Here is a 21601-nt window from a genome sequence, read left to right on the forward strand (position 1 = left end):
TTTCCCTGAAGTGTAAAAAACTAGAATATAATTGTGTCATATATCACGACGGTGTAAATATCACCATGCAAACCAACATCAAAATAGAACAAATTTTATGCACTCTGACGTTCTCAGTGTCTTTGATTGCAGCTTGCTCTGCCATCTCAACCTACACAGCCTTATGCTGTATATAAAAATACCCCAAAAAATCCATACAAACCTAACTAAAATGATCACTGCTGTAAGTTTCTCCTCGACACCCTCACAGCCTCACTTGCTACTTTTTCTGCCATTACTCTCTGCACTCCCTCATGGCTGTGGCAGGCAGGACTGCCCGGTGCTGGTGCTCAGGGTGCCAAGTATTTGCGCCCTGACCTTCTGCTCTCTGGACAGGTCTGAGTGTGAAAGCATCGCCTGTGAGGGGCCAAAGGAGATGGGACACTCAGCTGCTTGGTGTATTATTCATGAGTCGCCCCTGTTGAGTGGGCAGTTATTCAGGATCCGAATCCCAGATGTGGTTCAATCTGTGCTCCATTCACTGTCCTGACTGCTGGCCATTGATCACAAGCGAGGTACCCGGGTGCTGAATAAGCGCAGGGGCTTTATGTTATAGGGCTCAAAGCGTCTCACTGATAGCACAAAGATCCATCACTAGACATTGGATATGGGCCAGAGTTTGCTCGCTGGAACAGATCGGACAGGCTGAGTGGAGATGCATCTACAACATTTATTAAACAGGAGTAGCACAGCATGTGGCTGGGATGTGGCAGTAATACGTTATATGTCAGGTATCCGCGCAATGTGGCAATAGAGCTGAGTGTATGCAAGTGAGCATCTCTGTTTTCTGAAACAGATTTCTGTTCCACAGAAGTCAGCTGCACTGTGATTATATTTATTCAGCCAGAAGTACACACTCAGACATGCACACTGAGAAACAGACAGAGAGAAAATACTATGATGAGGTCCCTCTCTGAAAGGTGCCAGAGGCAAGGTATCACACTCTAATAGGCATCACACTATTAATGGACAGTTGAGCACAGTGAATCATTTGTCCACTTTAATCATCAATCAAATATAGGCAGCCAAATGTGGCATGACCACAACTCTTCCCTGTCTGCATTTGTCAGGATGATGATCATCCATCATCGATCATGTTGCAGAATTACTGTATAATATGGAATGTGAATAACAATTACCATGTCAGCTCGCCTGCTCAGGCATACAGGACTCACTGAGGTGCTAATTGGAACTCCTATGGAACAATCTCGTGTCCTCAAGAGTTCCCATTCAGGTCAGCAGTTCATGTAAATTACATATCCTTTTAACATATTTTTCTATTAAACCCATCAAGCTTTTTCATTATACCTTTTAAACCTCAAATGCAGGATCTTTCTTTCGCTAACATCTGACATTTCTGATTGTTTGATAAGACAGAAACAACCTGAAAAGTCTCAACACATTTTAGACCCATGTAAAGTTCACACCCACACACAGCTGGGAAATGTTTGAGTTTGTCTAACCTCTGTCGAACAGGAATAAGTATTGTTGGGATTTATTTTATCCATCAAGTATTAAAAACGGCCTCGCTCTTTCATCCGAGTTATGAATGCTTCTGCATTTCTTGGGACTTTTATAAAATGAATCAAATCCATTTTAACTGATTTTCTCAACATTTTAAAACACTCTTGGTGCCTCTCAGTACCTTTTAGATGCTGTCAAATTAACATCAAATATTCAATTTCAGCATGTTTCTGAGAGGACCATATTTCAGTTCTTCCACTTGACAACCTCAGTAAAAAATTAACCAAAATTTAAGATGCTCGCTGAATATCATTGGTTTCTCTACGGCATAAATAAGTGATTAAATCCCTTTTTTTAAGTAATTAGTAATAAAAGACGGCACAACTCAACTGCAAATGTAAAGCTGTGAGTAAAGTAAGCGTAAAAAGCATATGCCTGAGATGGAGAGGCAGATTTTTGCTGTCTAAGGCATAATGATGAATAATAGCCTTATCAACAAAGCACAACACATCCCAACACGCTGAGATCTTATCACTGCTCATTTCCTCAGCCCATGTATTTCCTGTATCTCCGGTGGAAAATGTGTCGTGTGGTTCCCTGCACTCCCACTGACAACCTAGTCATGTCAAAAGACTCAGGCTTTCTGGTAACGGTCCTTTCACAAGACAAGAAAGAAAAAAGTGGCAGGTGTAAGCAGATGCATCAGCAGTATTTGCAAAAAGTCACCAGATTCCCACAAGGGACATGCTTGTCATTAAAACAAACAAGAAAAGAACTGATGAGTGCATTAATCAGAGCGCGGCCAAGCATCGGTGGTGAGCTGTAGTCCGTGGCGTTCCTCCCCAGGAGCGGCTACACCTGAGGGAGGGGGGATTAACACAGCTCCACACTGGAGCTCCTGTATCTGAAATCTGCCTGAGCTCATCGTTTCTGTTCCTCGCTAAGAGGCTGTGGCTGGATATCAGGCTCAGGCAATCTATTCCCCTGCAGAGCACCGGCTGACCGACATCAATGCTGTGCATTGTCGAATTATTAATTAAATGCATGCAGGCGTAATCAGATGCAGACATGGTCAGACCTTTGGGACAGCTAACATAGAATTGAAGCTGAATCTAAATTGCAGATTTCTTCTTATTTTTCAATGCCAGCTTGCTATGCGGTTTTAAAAATTTAGCATCACTTTGCACTTATTTAACTTTGTTGTGATGCAAATCATGCACGGCCATGACTTCTCGTTACAGTCAAGACTCACACACACACACACACACACACACTACAGCACTACAAAAAGGGGCTTAAACAGGCCAACGTCTCCTTTTACAGTCAAACAATACAGTAAGGGCTGCAGCATAAATATGTTTACATAGAGGGATAAGAGGTGGGTGTATGCTGTGCTATATCGTTTTTATTCCCTCTCCACAGACGTGCAAAATGTAAATGCCACAGCCTTCAAAAGTAAAGCAAAGTCCAGATCCTGCCTCCATATATTTCATTAACTTTTGTTAATGTAGTTGCTATGGCTCCAGGGTGTTTGCTCAATGCTCAATGCACTTTTGCTGAAATAATAAGATCTATCAGTCAGCGCGAAGCTAAAACAGCTTAATTTGCAGAATAAAGGTCATTGGAGCTGTTACTTTTGAGGGGCTTTGACAGAGAGCAGTGTTCAAAACAACAAACTCTGGAAGAAACTCTGCCTTGAAATATTACAGTACACCGAGGTCGTCACATGTAGCTCTCAAAATCAGTGTCAAGTTTGTAACGCTGAGCTGACTATTGTGATTTGCCCTTGTGAACCGGACCCAACCCACTCATTTTCCTACAGGACACAGTATATACAGCATACCTCGATATGCTGCTGGTGACTTTACACACTGCCAACAACAAATGTGGCCTGTGGGGAAAAACGGTTTCGAAGCATATGTGCTGATGAGTGTTTCCGCATCTTTTAATTCACATTTGATTAAGAGATTATTGAGCTTGCATGGGTCCAAACCAGCAGCTGATCAAGTGTTAATTGCATTTATTGAATATTTAAAGAATGAATTGTGTGTCCTCTAAATCTAACAGAGATGTAAACTGTACTTACAGACTGGTCCTATGCATTCTTTCATGATTTCTAATCTGAATTATGAATGGCAATTACGCTGTAAAATCAAATTCCTACCATGGAAAGCAATTTCTCTGTTTGCCAATAGAATGTGTCCTTGTGAAGTGAGAAAGCTGTCTGCCTTCAACAGCCACGCTCTTTCATTAATCAGCACTAATTAAACGTATTGATTGAGCCAAACATCAGGATTTCCAGTTGAAAGGGTTTACTAGACTGTAAAGTGCACACACACACACATATGCACACACGCACACAAAAAAACTACTAGATGCACGAGCCACTTATGTGCCCTTGAAGGTTCCGTCGCTTTGAAAGAGCTCAGAAAATGAGACAAAGATGTGTCCGCTCACTTCTCATTAAATAACGGCGGAATTCACGGCGTCTCAGAGGCAAATGTCGTCCTTGGCCCGACTGAGAGCTGAAGCCACTGAGGCTGAACTGAGTATCAATTTGTTTTCTGGCAGCATGGCCTCTCATCGCAGGAAAAAGATGTATGAAATCACAGCTTGAACCGACCCTAACCCCACGGAGGACCACCGGATGGTACACAACATCAACCTACAGATCACAAGTTTTGATGAACAGCCACTTTATCAAAGGGGAAAATAACTTTAAAGCTCAGTGAACATGTTACTTCCAAGTGCATGGCATCCCCCAACAGCCTGAAACTACTGTATGTGGGTCCAATAAAAAACAGCATCTTTGTGACCATATAAATGTGCTGCATGTACAAATAAATATAAAAATGACATCATATTATCATTGTAAATTAAAAAAAGTTGTGTAAATGTGCATAATGTTAAGGTGGATACTCATTGTTCAGATAACGCTGCCCTAAGAAAACCACGTATCTCCAAATTTGGTGATTCGTCTTACGATATTAACAATTTAAAACCCCACTAGCTTAGCTGAAATATGCATTGTCACAAAGCAGAAAACAAGGCGGTTATTTTTGCTCAGGGGGGAAAGTTAACTATTTGGAGATACACAGTTTTCACAGGACAGCAATGAAATATACAGAAAGAAATACATGGATTTAGTCATTTTGTTTGACAGCCTTAATTACTGCTGCACGTGAAAGTCGGAAATGAAAGAAAATGAAACCTCCGAGATGTTAGTCCACATTTTCTGCTATTCTGAAAATCACAACTGGCTTTTGTTTGTTGCTTTAGTGGTTTCGAAATTGTTTTGACAACAAAATCCGTCATCTCACTCCTTAATACAAAGGCAAACAGTAATTGTAAGTTGAACATGACTTTGCATGATGTGAATTATTTATTTGTGCATGTGGATGTTTGTGTAGTTAAAAGGGGGGAAGAATGAAGGATGTTAAGATAGGGAGGTGATTAAAGATTGGATGTGTGTGTATCTGAAAACAACAATCTAAATGTTTGACAACATGATCTTTTATATATATATATATATGTTGCATCTGCAAAGTGTCAGTCTAGGGGTCAAAACAAAACCTGCTTTGCTTTAGTGCCAATGTACATTTATGATAAATGACTTTATGACAAATTGCTGTAATGCGGGGAACCCATGCAGAGCGTGGGCTACAATGTATGCATCTCCAACAGGGCAAAACAACAGTGTCTACTCCAGGGCTCCAGTTGCTTCAAATGAGACAGGGTGTGTACGTGTGCATGTGTGTACGTGTGTGTGTCCACCTAATGCATCTGCCAGTGATTTTATAAAAATCATTGATTCTACAAAAGCCATCTTGGTCTGTTTATTTATTCCACAAAAGGAAATCAACAGCAGTAATGATTCCATTATTAAACCATGGCGCAGATCTGCTCATTGACTAACAGACTAATGCAAGTTTAATCAGCTGCTTTAGCTTGCACTCTGTTGTCATCTAGTGGCCCAACAGTGACATAACATACCGCATGTGGTCTTTATTCCAGGCTGAATGACAATGTTCATCACAGATAGCTGGATTCACTCCTCATCCTTCACTTTGAAGGACGTGAAATCATCTTAAATCCTTGTGGAGAAATTAATCTTGGACTGAGACAGGCATGGTGACATTGTGGCGCCACTTAAACCAATGTTAATGCCACATATAATAATTTAATGTGAGGCAAGAAATGCATGTTTTTGATCAGCTGCATTCGCTAAACTTATCAGAAACAGAAAAAAACAATCACCATAAATAATCTAAACTTTTTCTGAAGCAGTTCAAACCAGCTGCTTATGCATCCTGTAACACACTTCCACATCATCAGCATTCACTGCATCACAACAACAGGCTTTTAAATCTCTGGCTTTTTCAAAGTTAATAGTTTTCCTGGCAGATCATGCAGGCTGCGAGCCGTGCACAAAAAGACACGCACACAATAGGCTACATGTCTGCAGAATTATAAAACTCTCCGGGATGATACAGCCCTTTTCTTTGGCACAGCACGCACATTTCCATGGGATAGACTCGCCAATAGCCTAATTAAATAGAAAGCACAATTTGTCACATCAACCAGCCAACAGCAGCAAATGCCAAAAGACTGCGCCCTAAGTTACTGCGGGCCGCTTTAACACAAACAAAAATACAACAAAAGCTATTCATCTCTGTGAGCAAACATCTGCAAAGCTGTTTATCACCACAGATACTGTCGATGGTGGTGACATGCCTGCTGCAGCATCATTAGCATCCTCTGCCGATTCAATCAAAGCCCTTTTTGTTCGGTTTGCGGGGAAAATGCATTTGAACTCACCCTTTCTGGAGACTTGAGGTTTTTAAAGTTATCGCCCTCAACAAAACAGAATTCAGCGGGTCCGACACGGTGCACCACGCTCTTCCATGTTTCATTAGTGGGAAACTCAAAACGCAGGCAGGTTAAAGGAGGTAGTTTGTGGAGTTCACACCGGCATTGTTCAGCGCACGAGCAGACGAGCAGAAGTCAGGTGTTGTTGAGAGGAACCGCCGCTGCTTCCTCCCTCTTCTCTCTCCTCTACTTCACTGGGTGAAGCGCGGCCCACTTTAAACTCTGGTGACGTCATGGGTGCTGATGCTGATGATGCACCCCCCCTCTCCATCACCCAGCCTCACTCCCCTAAACACACACACACACATCTCTCTTTTTAAAAATAATCCCACAATATTCCTATAACAACTTGTGAACTCTTGCCCATCTTTGAAACTTTAACAGGTAAACAACCTGTAGGGACGCTTTTAAAAATGCAAAGATAATTTTTTCTTATGCCATTAAAGATTATCTGTCATCTTGCCACATGGCTGCAACTTTCAAAATTATATGAGGTGAAAGTGGGTAAATTGCGCGGAACATCTTAATGATCATAATTAGATCCTATATTTTTCTGCAAGGGTGAACACTCGCCTCTGAACCAGGAGAAAAAGTTTGACTTAGATCAGGCTAAAAATGAGGTTTGCCTTCAGTGTTTAGATGATTGAAAACCCACACGTAGGCTACTGATGTATCCTCACCTGCCTCTGACAGGTTTATGCTGCAGCTTAGAGATGAGGGGTGACTAATGATTGATCGCAGAAAGTTTTCGCAGTGTTTCAGGAATCGCTCTATCCTCCCGAGACATGAATTATTTGTTTGGTATGCTTTTTAATTTCTCTTAGCTATTTGGGACCAGTAGGATCCAATAAGTGTAAAAAAAAAAAAAAGGAAACATTGTCAATGATAATTAAATCCCAATGTCCTCAAATGAGATGATAATGAAGTCCTAATGTCTTCAGATGAGTGCTTCTTAATTAACAGTGTCTTAGCTTCAAACTACGGACATTATTAATCATAAATAAACAAGTTTCAACCATAAAATTTGATCAGGATTTAGACCTTGTCTACTTTTGTGTCACGGTTTGCTGCAGATTGACTTGGCAAAGATGGCTGCCATCTTGTTTTTGCATGGATTAGTGTATTGCAGTCTTACTACCACTAGATGGCACACAAAGTGTCCATGAATGAGGACAAGAGGTGCAAGTTAAGTAGAATAAAGCATCAGGTTATGTAAACCCAAAATGTGATGTCCATATATGAGGACGTAGAGTCTCAGGAGGATATGTTGTCAAGCAACCTCACACCTTGTAATCCTGATGTTTTCCAGAACAGACAAGATCCACCTTTTGATTTTCCACATGGAGGATTTGGAAACTTATCATTTAATCTAGTTTCTCACTGTGACATTTAACAGAGGTAGCTGTGAATCTTAGAGGGAGGTCAGTGGCTGGTGAGTGTAGTGGACAGATCATATAAGAGAAATGTCCCTTTTTTTCTGCTGCATGATTGTATTACCTGAAAACATTTTTAAAAGATAAGTACGGTAATATTCCATATTATTATGATCATCAACAAAACCAGCCATGAAGTGATCCTACCAACAAGTATTGTCTGTGTTTCCAAAGCCTGATGCAGCTTTAAGATGGGTTTGGCAGTTTAATGAAGATGCCACTGAGCAAAAATCTCACAATAAACTTTGAGCATATTGTAATTAAAGTAGACTGAGAGAGAAAAAAAAGACTTCTGCACCTCCTTATCTGTTTTTAGACTTAAGAAAATTTAGGCCATGACAGGACACTTTGGCTAATCACAGGTCATTTTGGAGCGAGGGCAGGTGTGTGTGTGCGTCCCTTCAGATGGTGAAAACCTGATTCAGTAGCAAAGAGTCCTGCAGAAAATCACTATTCCAACATAGGCAACAACTGGCTAGACTGCAAAGCAACCCAAAAATGAAGACGGGCAATAAATGAAATAAAACATGTCAACATTGGTGAAGGTGGAGCAATAATATCACTAATGAGTAAGCCCTCTGCCTGGGTCACCTCTGGGTCAACCATTTTTCAGAGATAAGACGCCAGGTCATCAACATAGCTATGACTCACCTTTGGTTCACAGCTGCGGCTTTAAGTTCACATTCATGTATATAACGTTAGATAGAGCTTTAAATCAAAGTGTGTCCTTCACTTCACACCCCACCCTGACAGACCACCTCACTGGGGGTGAAGTGGACAGTAGCCCTGGGGATGGATCCCCAGTCAATCGCTGCAGCAACCCGAATACAGCCAGCGCAAACCCCACCACTGGGGGACCTGACAGTTCCAACTCCTCACTGGATCAGCAAACTTTCTTTACACAGGTTAGACCCGGTGCTGCTATTGGCCACCAGCCTGCTGTGACACACAGTGCTGGGGTTGGGAAATAAGATTACATCAATCAGTGTATGGAAAACACTGGGTTACTGTATGAAGCACGAGCATAATGCCTGTGGTCGTCTAGTGGGAAGTGCTTAGGACAGAGAGGGAGAACTTCAGAAGGAGAGCGTGTTTTCAAATTCTGCTGTTTTTCTTCTTGCCTCTCTGTTTTCTGCCAGCTCTGAGTCCTCTGAGCCACTGACCAAAAACGATAAAAAACACATCAGTAAACCATGCTGTTCGACTGTGTGAAATGTTCATAACAATATATTTTTGAGTCAGCCTCTAATACTTCGTCCTGCTGCTGCAAACAGTAGAGCACCAAATGTGTATTAATCTGCAGCTGATAATAATCCCCCCCAAAAAATGCATCTTATCTCTTTTGAGTAACATTGGCTGAAAACTGCAGTGTCCACAGATTTCAAGAAAGTACTAAACGAGCCAACAAAAAACAGAATCCAGGAAGTCTTGCTTGATATTAAGTGATACTGACAACCACAAGAAAAAAAAAAGTACAAGGAACTCTGTCCTCGGGCAAAAACCATTATAAATTTATTCTTCAAGCATTTGGGAAATTGCCAAGACTTCCTGGATTTGGTTTTGTGCACTTTCACCTGCCCAACTAAAGAGCACCTGTGCAATCAGCCATCAGGGCCATGAAGTATTTCTGTCCTTCACTGTAAAGTCGTGGGCCTATTTAACGATTTACGTCTTCAGGAACAAATGTGCTCTGGGTCAAGTGCCACAGACAACATAAGGAAGTCACAGAGAACTGAAAGATGGACTGAGACATTGCTGGTTCTGGGTTTTTCATGAGGCTTGTTGATAACAAGAACATATAGTTTAACATGATGACATGCCACAGGAGCAGACAAGAAATCTGAGAAGTAAAACGAGACACAACAGGGAGCATAACAAGTGTTCATGGCTTACTTTGTAAATGTTCTGGATCTAAGAACAGCTACACATCTGCACCACCAATTAACACCTCGGCAGCCACTCCAATCTTGCTATTGGCCTCAACTAAACTCTACTGAGCCACTTAGCTGTATCAAAATGTGCTTTTAAAAAATGTTTTCACAACCTATTACTTTCCATGATACCCTTACTTTTTCAGATGTTTCTCAGTGATTATGTTCAATGTCAAACACCCCAAGTCCCTGAAATAACAACAACACCAAAAAAATATCTTTCACACATTATGCTCTAAGAAAATACAGGCTATTTTCAGAGGGTCAGTGGGAGATTTTACAGTCTCCCTACACATCTACATTCCATCGCAATTAGCACAGCATGTGAATATGACCTGGTACATATAGACAGTGTCAGAGCAGGCACCAATAACACACTCAGTATTTATTCCGTATAAACTGCAATATGTATTTAGAAAATGCACAAAAGAAAAAGCACTTTTCAAAATGGCCCTTGAGAGTCTTATAATTACATAGAGCTCTTAACTAATGATCATTTTAATTATTGACTGTCATGTTGATTATTTTCTCAATGAATTAATTGTTTGGTCTGTAAAATGTCAGGAAATAGTTGGAAACACCCACCACATTTTCCCAGAGCTCAAAATGACATGTTGAAATTGCTTGTCTTGTTCACCCAGTGGTTCAAACTCTCACAGCATTCAGTTCACTGTGATTTACGACAATGAAAAGCAGCAAATCCTCATATCTGAAATGTGTGACATTTGAAAAATGACTACGATTAATTTTCTAATCAATTAATTGACGAATTGTTTCAGCTCTAATTCAGCATATTTTAAAAGGTCGCCATGTGTTTTGTACGCAAAGTCGTATTTTGTAAAGTAGCTAGTTGCTCTACCTGTGAAATATATACTCTGAAATGCAGTGTAGTAGAAAATTAAAGTGGCATAACATGGAGATGCTCAAGTGAAGTTCAAATACAGTTCAAATTTGTACTTAAAGGGACAGTTCACCCTAAAATCAAAAATACATATTTTACTCTTGCCTGTAGTGTTATTTGTCAGTCTAGATTGTTTTGATGTGAGTTGCCGAGCGTTGGAGATATCAACCGTAGAGACGTCTGCCTTCTCTGAAAATAATAGAACTAGATGGCACTCAGCTTGTGGTGCTCAAAGCGCAAGAAGATTCATCTGAGAACTCAACAGCAATGTCTCTTTCCAAAAGTCATGACCATATTACTCATGACAATCCACAGGTCTTGTTATGAGTAGTTTCACGTAAGAACTATTTTCTTTCTTCCAAACAACACCTGCCAACCATGTCACCAGGCAGAAGAAAGCATGCCTTATTATTCATGGACAAAAGGCTTGTGCTTGTGACATAGTGACATGTAAACATTAATGGTGTCACCCTCAGTTAGAGCAATGGTGAGCAAGTAGTAGATGCACACTTCCCTCTGTGCAGTGATAAGGTTGGCAGGTGTAGTTTGGTAGAAAAAAAATAGTTCCTACATGAAACTGCTCACAACAAGGTCTGTGGATTATCTTCAGTAACTGGGTCATGATTTTTTCAAATATATTTTTTGGCTGTTTGAGCACCACAAGCTGAGTGCCATCTAGTTCCATTATATTGGAGAGAAGGCAGACATCTCTACGGCCGATATCGCACTCATACACTCGTCAGCTCACACCAAGCATTCTTGATTGATAAAGAAGACTGCAGGTAAGAGAAAAAAATATGTGTTTTTGATTTGGGATTGAACTGTCCCTTGAAGTACAATAGCTGACTCTATGTATTTAGTAACTTTACACCATACGAGCAGCTCTCAGGTGAGTGCTGTCTGTTTGCTTTGATCAAGTTGAACATAGTCCATTCCGCTAAATCAAACCCGCACTATTCCCAGCGGCGTACCCCGTGTGTGTGTGTGTGTGTGTGTGTGTGTGTGTGTTCATGTCTCAGTCATTTACAAGTACTTATTCTGCCTCAGTACAGCTGAGTGTTGGACTTTTGTTTTTCGTACTTTATCAGAAATGTGTTTGCAGCCACATTCAGCGCATGCAGTCCTCTGTGTGCCGTCTTTGGCGCGGCTCCAGATGAACTACATCTGCCCAAAAGTAAAAGAAGACACAGTTGCCTTTGCTTCTGTATTAGCTTGCTGAGTTATCTTACCCAAACAGAAGGGCGCAGCTCCACCTTCCCATTGCCACTGGCTAAGGGACATTATGCTCTGTATGAAACATGAAAATCCATTACACCACTCAAGGATCTGCAAACAAGTTCTTTTTTGGAAAAATCCTCTCCTGAAGTTATTTGTATTTTCCCCCTCCTTGAATTCTCCTTTGTTTTCTTTTGATCCTTTTCATGCATGATTTTTTTGCTGTTATCTTTTCAGAGATTTGCCTCTATCTATGCAAGCCATTAGTTGAGAAAACACATATAACTCAAAGCACATTTTAAATAGCACAGAATTTTGAGGAGAAATTAATTTAACAAGTCTGCTTTAGTCTGAGTAGACTCCATCTGGACCAAAGGGAGGACACTCAAGGTGAAAGAAACAATGATATGAATTTCATTCTGTAAAAAATGATTAAAATGGGCCAACACTTGAATATGAAGTCCATGTGTTTCACATGATTACCTTGAGTGCGGATCGAGGAAGGAATCTCAAACACTCCAAATGAGATTCAGCCGCTGAATAGAAAGAAATTAGTATTCTTATTAAAACAGTTTTCCCAAGAACTGAAAGCGGAGCACGAGTACCCAGTTGTACAATAACTGTCCCATCCTGTGGCTAAATTTCTGTCTTAGTCATTGCACAGATTTGCATGTTTGGGACCCCAACAGTTGGCCTCTCTTCTCAGCCGGAGCAACTGACTGCTGTTATCGGCTGCTTCAGAAGCTGCCTTTGTGGCCTGCTGTAATCCCTGACCACAAATCCCTGACTCCCCAAACAAAGTAGTGGTGGATGAGGCAACAAATCCACAGCATCAAACAAGACATAGCGTATTCTGCTTTTCCAGCACTGCTGCTTATCCTCCATCAGTGCATCTGAGTTTGTTCCTTTCATGTTTCATCTGCTGTCTCCTCATGGTGCAGCTATGTCTGCTGAGTAAATGGTGTTGGACTGAAACTCTGGAGCTGTAAGTTGGTGGCCTGTGTGAAGTCTGTTCTAATTCTCAGTGGCCATTGTCCCTTATGTGTGTTTGCCCTGCAGCGATCTCTGACTTTTTTGCCTTTTGCCTTCCCTCTTCTGACAGTTAAAGGGTCAGTCCACCCAAATTACAAAAGAAACATTATGTAAAACAAAATGAAAGAAAGAAGTATTCAGTGACGCATCAGACACTGACGCAAAAAGCCGCCCTTTAATGTTGGCATGATACGTGGCAAGTCACCATTATAGTTTAACAGCACTCGCCAGTGTCAGAGGCAAATGCATCTGGACAAGAACGAAAGTTAGGGCAGCGAAAGTCCTAATGGGGCTGTTAGGAGGGGTGGTGGATGGGTCCAACAAACACTGACTTTCAGAGCAGTGCTTGCATCCCATAAGATTAAAAAGCTAAACCGTGTTCTGTTTTCCTGAACCCAACCACATGCTTTGTTGCCTAAACCCAACCATGTGTGTTGCTGGAGGACAAAAACCTCAATTTGCGTAGTTTTACTTACGTTGTGCGTTTATTTTGAAAGACACTGTATGTAAATGTTAAATTTCCTGCGGAAACAGAAGTGTATTTTGAAAGAAGGCAATGCATGTAACAGGCATAACTTGACACAGTATCCCAGAACATCTACAACCAACGCACCCAGGGTGTCTTTCACGTCGTATCTGGATGTGGAAAGTCCATGACCAAACGTCGATATGTGACGAGGTGGGAGTGAGAATGTGTTGCATCAGGCAGTGATGCAGTGGACATGGGAGGGTGAGACCTTCCCCCTGCATCATTGCCTTTTAGTTTCATTGCAGCACACCTGACACACACATCCCTGCATGGCTTTCATTACTGACTTTGCTGACCTACACAGTCCATTATTAATTTAAGACAATCTGAGTTCAATAAATTCTGGTTCTTTTAACTAAATCTTTTGTGTGGACTCCCCACATATCACATTCACTGAGCCAATTTGTGACAAGCTAAGATTGATAAACTAACATGAATATGTATGATATTCAGCCATGGATTTAGACAGATACGTCCGTCACCAGCCACACACAGTATGGGCTGGAATTTCTCACACAAGTAAGCATAGACTGCTTAAATGACCATGTGAGAGTTACAAGTGTGTGGTGTAAACCATCAGATGCTACAAAACAGAAACCATACTTAAAAAGAGTGATAGAGAGAAAAAGAAAAAAAGAAATTAAAATAACAGAGTGCAAGTTTGTGTGGCATTTGTTTATTTCAAGTTTGACCGCAGCAAAGTGATTGGCTCAAAGAGATTGAGGCAAAATCTGATTGGTGGAAGTTAAAAGTTAGATTGTTTGCCAATTGAGTTGGAAGCAGAGAATAAATAGTTTTTCATTTTATTTTTCAGATATCCATCCCTCAGCTTTCTGCTGCCACTACATTAAAATGGAGATAAATGTAATTTTATTTGTGGTGTTCACAGCTTTTCACACTGCTGGATAATCTACAGACCTCCCAGTCAGCTGTTTTTATCTTAACTACTTTCTAACCAAGGAATAGTCCTCCCTAAAAATCTGTTGAGGTCTGTGAATTATCCACAGAATCAGGGACACTGACTCTGGAAAGAAATGTTGCTGCTGAATTTTTTAAAGATCCCCTCCAGACATGTTAAGATATAAAGAAAAAGACAAAAAAAAAATACTCTGCTTTGAATAATAATTTGAGTCTGATAGGGTTTTTCCACAAAAAAAGATTCAATTACTTTGTTTAAAAAAATCTTAGAATTACATCTGCTCCTTCTTCCTCATTGAAAAATCCAGAATCTCCATTATTCATATAAAAATGTTAACTACTCGACCCAAGATGTCTCCTCCATCACTGAAACATCCTTTCTCAGTATGTGCACTGCAGGTTTCAAGTTTCCACATCACACTTGTGTAAGTTGCATGTTGGACCTGGATTCTTCGTTAAACAATGATGTCACAAAATCATGCTCATATGTACACGTCTTAAATTCAGATTTAAGGTGAGCAACTTCAGCAGATGAATGTAGAAACAAACTCTGCTCATCATTCAGCACAATGAAACTCAATTATCCGAGTGAAATAACACTAAGCTGAGTCCATTTTGGGGAGGAACTGATTACCTGTAGAAGAACACAAGAAAAATGGAATATCATAATTGGCAAATATTATAATTTCTTGATCAGACTGCTTTTACCCCACTCCCATACATTAATGTTATTAAATTATGACTCTAACTTGAACTTAAACATGTCTGAGAGAACGTTATGGCAAGCTGGATCCACTGCAATGAAAAGGATGCTAGCAACAACATGGAACACTCCACATCTACTTTTGCATTGTGTGGTGCATAGAGATGTATTGATAACAGAGTCAGAGCAAGTCCTACCAATTAAGCCAAGCAGTTCCTGAAAGCTCCCTGGTCTCTGGACTACCCCTAGAAAAGATTAAAAAATTTTGATGAGCACAAGATGAAAATAGAAAATAAAAATCATCCTTCTATATCATCCTAAAAGAAAACTGACATTTTGTGCTATTTTGCCAACAGATAGTGACAATACAATAATTTCAGAGACAGGCAAAATGGACAGTTTAGGCAGTTATAAGTAAGTTAATTACTGTCCCCAACAAAACAAGCACTCCAGGATTCTGTGGAGAAAAATAAATCACATTTTGCAGTTGCTTCAGACATGACATGTTAAACAAAATTAATGATTAAAAGTCAAGAGAAACTGGGATAAGTACCCTCACAGTCTAATTTTCAACAGTTTGCCAGCACTGCAGCCCATGATTTAATACATTACATTGCAACAACTATATGTTACATCCCTACATGCCTACATTCAGTCAGATGGTGACTGAAGAGATGCCAATTTGCCTCCTGGGCACTGCCGCGGTGCCCTTGAGCAAGGCACCAAACCCCTAACTGCTCTGGGCAGCCCCCTCCCTCTGACGTCTCTCCATTTACTGCATGTGTAGGTCCTGTTTGTGCGTGTGTGTGTGTGTGTGTGTGTGTGTGTGTGTGTGTGTGTGTGTGTGTGTGTGTGTGTGTGTGTGTGTTTCAGGCCTGTGTGTAGACAGAGTGAAAAAATTAATTTCCCCTCTGGGATTCATAAAGTATATCTTCTCTTCTTCTTCTTCTTTTTTTCCCTCTTTTTAAAAGTTCCGCATAAGAAGTCATAAGGAAAAGCACAAATGTACGTTAAACCCTAGTATATGAAAGGCCACTGTAATAATAATCACTTCAAGAAAAAATACATTTGATTGAAATATGACTAAACTACCTGCCTATAGTTTTCCAAACTAGCTGCTGGTTTTGTTTCCTATTAAAGTGTTAATGTTTTACCTGTTACTATAAATTTCTTGGGTAATTTTAGGTTAACGTTTTATTTCAGCAGTGCTCCCTTTGTTTCTTTCATTACCATACCAGACTTTGCACCATGATATTTGTCATTTTAATGAACAAATGGCCTTCGTTATATGGTTGTGTTGTGCATCATATCTCGTGGCCTTGTCATCCTTTCTACATTGAGACATCTTACACATGAAGACAGGTGAGATTCAGCCCTCTCTAATGAAAATATAACGCTAAAATATGCATCAAACTTTGAAAAGATCAAGCAAAAGGCCCTGAGTGGGATCACACATGAGCTTATGGCATCAAGACAAATATTGTATTTACTGTGGTTTATTTAAAGAGGATCTATTATTCTCATTATTGGGGTTATATTTGTATTTTTGGGGTCTACCAAAATAGGTTTACATGCTTTCATTATTATTCTCATACAGCCCATTGCTGCAAGACCTCTGTCTGAAACACTGGCCTTTGTGAGCTCATGGCCTGCCTCCCAAAAAGCCCAGCCTGCTCTGATTGGTCAGCTGGCTCACTCTGTTGTGATCGGTCAATTGCCTAGAGCGTGTGTTGAAAATGTCATGCCCCTTACCTTAACCAGACTTCAGCTCCTGAGGCTACCTGGACAGCTAAAAACACTGCTGTAATCAAGGTAACTATGGTGTCACTTTTCCCATACCAATTTGAGCATGAGTCAGACCCTGAAAGTGAAGGAACACAAGCTGAACCATCATCGCAACTAAGACTAAAGCAGGATGTTTCACAGTGGTAGGTTGTTATTTTGTAGCTGTCTTACATTCCAGATGTAACATGATAACTCTGTGATTTATCTAATGCTAAATAATGGTAACAACTGTATGTCCATTGTTTTTTCTTTTTTTCTTTAAGTCTACTTGTGGAAACACACAAAATGACAAGGAATTTGAAAACGTCTGCTGCAAAGAAGTACAAAAGTTTTCTAATCAATGACTACATTATGTAGCTATAACTTCCTGGAAACACCAACAGTAGCACTCACATTGAGCATAGTGTTTGCTCAGGCAGGACACGATGTCAAGCTCAGCTCACATCCCAGCCACATCAGCTGATCTCAAACATCCTAATCAACTGCTCTGGCCTGCCTACTGTTGCTGTTTCCTCTGCAAGCTGTTTTGCAACCCACCTCCACCCCAGCTCCTCCTTGCCATACTGTGTCTGACTTATCAATGTCATTTCTGTTTGTCATTGATGCTGCTTTGTTCTGCTCCCAGGGGGTCTTTGCTGCTGCTCTCCCTGCCTCAGACTTTCCTTGTTTGCGCATGGAAGGGCAGAGAGGTGTGCTCTCTCCGTCGTAGGCTTTCCACATAGGTGTGTGAAAGGGTAGCAAGGTGTGCTCTCTCAACCATAGGCTGTCAGTGCAGGCTTAGGAAAGGCAGAGAGGCCCCAGAACAGAGCAATACCACCAAATATAATACTGCAAATGGACAAAAAAAGTTTTCTTTGACTAAAGTGGTCATGACTGAACTAAGGTTATGTGCAATGGTGTAAAGCATAACTCCTTTTTTATCTAAGTATCTGAGATTAGACAAACGTAGATTGTGTTAGGTAATTATACCAAAGTTAACTCATAACACATCCCCTGTTATTTCATGAGAAATCAAAACTTCCTAGTAAAACACATGTTGCTCAGTACTTTTCGGGGGGCAATCAAAATCTTGCATAGGGCCCCCAAAATCTGAATGGAGTTATGTTTGTCCCGAACTTGAGGTGCTAGGAGCCTGAGAGGGATCACCTAAGACAGCAAAATCTTTACTTCCATAACAACTTTAAAAGTCTGGTGATATGTTATGTGTGTTAAGATGTGTTAACATTTTAGGGTTGAGGAGGAAATGGAGGTGTACATACTATTGTACAGATTCCAAGCTTTAATGTTGCTTCGTTCCTTTTAGTTTTTATCATTTCATCATTTTTTATGATATTATGATTTTCTTTTTTTACAACCCAAATACTATGTGCTTCTAAGAATGTGTTGGAAATAAAGTATGTGAAAAAATATAATAACTTCTGTCACATTACTGCAACACCTCCCACTGTGTCTGGAGGACTCCTTGCATTCCCACAGATGAAAATATTCTTTCTGAGTGGTTCCCAGTCAGCTTTTGAACCCATAACACAAAGCAATATCTACAGTACATGCAACTCCTCGATCCCCGGGAAGGAAAACCACTGGTGTAGATGTTTTATGGTCCATGTGGGAGAGCGGTTTTGTAGTCAGGTCTGATATGCTCAAGCGCCCACAACCCAATTTGTCAAAAGCAACTTAGAATTCACACGGTTCCTGTCCATGGGCCTGAGATGGGACACGACCAATCTTTCCTCTCTGTCAGTCTTGGTTTATGGAGAAAAAGATGATTTTGGCGGTAAGATGCTTTTGGTAAACCGGGCACGGCTCAGTGGCCTTGTGTCTGTCAGGACAATGTGTAGAGACTTCAGAGCAGATTGTAAAAATGGCAGCCGGTTTCAAGTTGTGCTTGATGTCTAATCTACATGGTACGGTGAGGCTGACAGCTGACACATCATTCACTGGGGAAGGTGATGGGCTCGTGCCTAACAGGTGAAGCCATTCATTGGTGGTTGTGATTAATTTTTTCCGCAGAAGTCAAACGGTTTGACTCGTACAGTATGTACTCTAAATTAAAGGGAGATCAAAAAGTTTTTACATCTTGTGATCTATCTGAGAGAATAGATCAGAAAGTTTAATAAATTAATAAGTGCTTTTCAAATCTTTGTAATGTTCTGAGATTAATCATAAAGGAACAGCTTTATATGCAAAAGCCATTAGAGATTTGATGTTTTAGCAAGTGTATCAATGGTAAGCAGGGCATTGAAGATAAAGCTCTGGACGGTTGAGCACAAGTCTGAGATCCTGTTAAACGTCAAACGTCTGTTCAATATAAAAAGAGTCATCAACAGCTTCTTTTAAATCGCTCAACAGCCATTGCAAGAAAAGATACCAAATATATAAAGGGGAACATTAATATTACTGTATATTTACACTGTGGTGCAGCACGGTGGTGTGGTGGTTAGCACTCTCGCCTCACAGCAAAAGGGTTGCCGGTTCGATCCCGGGCGTGGGAGCCCTTCTGTGTGGAGTTTGCATGTACTCCCCGTGTCAGCGTGGGTTCTCTCCGGGCACTCCAGCTTCCTCCCACAGTCCAAAGACATGCAGATTGGGGACTAGGTTAATTGATGACTCTAAATTGCCCGTAGGTGTGAATGTGAGCGTGAATGGTTGTTTGTCTCTATGTGTCAGCCCTGCGATAGTCTGGTGACCTGTCCAGGGTGTACCCTGCCTCTCGCCCGATGTAGCTGGGATAGGCTCCAGCCCCCCCGCAACCCTCAAGAGGATGAAGCGGTTAGAAGATGAATGAATGAATGAATGTTCCTACATTTACTGGGGTAAAGATCTAAATCCTGCAGCTGGTCTCATGTCCAACTCTGTCAAGTGTTTTTGTCTTACACCGCTGACATTTCGCTCCTGTTCTTAGCTTTCTGTTGTTTCCTCTCAGGTCTCTGCAGAGTCTCTTTCTGCCCTCTGACTGAGGTTTCACTTTCCTGGAGACCCAGAGGAGGAAACCACTGCAGTTTAAAACCTTAAATCTGGATGCACCTCACTAAAAAATCCATGAAGAATCATCATCATATTCATCTGTGAACTAAGCACAATACAGTAACAATAGCCTCACTAAACCACAGCTGACTCAAATGAAGATTTGACCTGAAGGCGTCGTGAAAAAAACTAAAAACACAAACTTTAAACATTTGTTTTGTGTCAGGAATTTCGACATGTTTCTTTTCTATTGTCCCATCTTCACTGCTGAGCTCCTAAGTGCCATTGTTTAGCTTATTGTGATATTTAGCGCTGCCAACATTGTTTTCTCACAGAATACATTTCCCTGCTGTTGGTGTAGTTGCTGCAAAAGACTGAGTTTCATTTACAAAATGAGTCACCACATTTGACTCAGAGACAGTCATTCCTTCGCACAGAACAGGTCTGTGTTTAGATATTTGTCAGATTTCACTTTGAGATGTGCAAAATAAACTGATTTATATTCAGCACTTTGAAGTCAAATGCAGAAATTGATGGTGGATGGATGGATGCACAACCAGCAGGTTTTCCAGACTTTATCTTTAACCACTGGTCATCTGAATACATTTACTATACATTTACATTTAAGTTTGCTTGAGTACAAGTCTGAGGTATTATATCATGCCAGTGATTTTTCATTTCATGGTACTTTATGCATCCATTGCACTACATTCAGAGCAGCTGTGGCTTGGAAGATAGAGCAGGTTGTCCACAAATCGGAAGATCAACAGTTGAATTGCCGGCTCCTCCAGGCCGCATGTCAAAGTGTCCTTAAGGCAAGATACAGAGCCGCAAATGGCTGCTCCACTGGTGCGTGGGTGTGTTAAAAAAAGCTGTGTAGCAGGTGACACCTTGTACAGTGGTCTCATCCACCAGTGTGTGAATGTGTGTGTGAATGGGTGAATGTGACTCACAGTGTAACAAGCACTTTGAGTGGCCAGAGGAGTAGAAAAGGGCTAAACAAGTGCAGGTCCATTTATCATTTACTTTTGAAAGTGAGATTTAGTGTTTTTTTATTCACTCCACTACAGCTTTAGTACTTACTTATGATGCATTGTTTCAGATTAAATAACCCAACAGCATGCAAAACTATTACAATGACCTTCAACAATCAAATGCTGCTTACCTGTTAATTCATCTGCAATAATAATTCCCTTTTATTTTACATCATGTTGTCATAATCTAAAAAAGTCCGTCCTGCATGATGAGTACTTTTACTTGCAGTGGAGTATTTCTACACTGTAGTACTTTAACTTAAATAAAAGATTTAAATAATTTTCCCATGTTGGAGTTTTGAGACAAAAAGCAAAATTAACAGCTGCTTATGTGGTGAAAAAAAATGCAATCTACATTCACAAAGATGAATCAATGCAATGACACTTTTTTTGGTATCTAATTTTTAATATATCACGATAAAGCATGAACCAAAAAAGAATATAATTGAAATATGGCAGCTGCAGGTCGGCTGGTGCTGAAACAGATGTTCCTGTAGCCACTGATTCTGTCAGCACTTTCACAAGTTGTTTTTCAGTGGAGACACAGGTCTGTGTTTTAAAGGACAGCAGCTTTTGCTAAGGATGGGGGGAGCTGCAGGAAGCTACACTCAGTCAGAACACTCAGGAACCAGAAGCAGGGCTTTTCACAACAGAGGAGAACGACTGAACATTGGGTGTCAGCAGAGCAGAAGGACTGCAGCTTCTGTGGCTGCAGACAGAAAACCTGAGGTGTTGGAGGAGTTAAAGGAGGTGACAAACCAATCTAAAGGAGGCTGAGGACACT

At 40.7% G+C, this 21601-nt stretch overlaps 1 protein-coding gene across 1 annotated transcript in view; it reads right to left on the reverse strand.

Moving 5' to 3' along the window:
• megf11 (multiple EGF-like-domains 11) overlaps nt 1–6532 on the reverse strand; it is a 99306-nt gene extending 92774 nt beyond the window's left edge. The window contains exon 1 of the mRNA XM_049575385.1: nt 6322–6532. The gene's annotated coding sequence lies outside the window, so the exon portion shown is untranslated. The remainder of the gene's footprint in view (nt 1–6321) is intronic.
• Nucleotides 6533–21601: the final 15069 nt, after the last annotated feature.

Source organism: Epinephelus fuscoguttatus, linkage group LG4 (assembly GCF_011397635.1).
Source record: "Epinephelus fuscoguttatus linkage group LG4, E.fuscoguttatus.final_Chr_v1".
In the NCBI taxonomy this organism is placed as follows: domain Eukaryota; kingdom Metazoa; phylum Chordata; class Actinopteri; order Perciformes; family Serranidae; genus Epinephelus; species Epinephelus fuscoguttatus.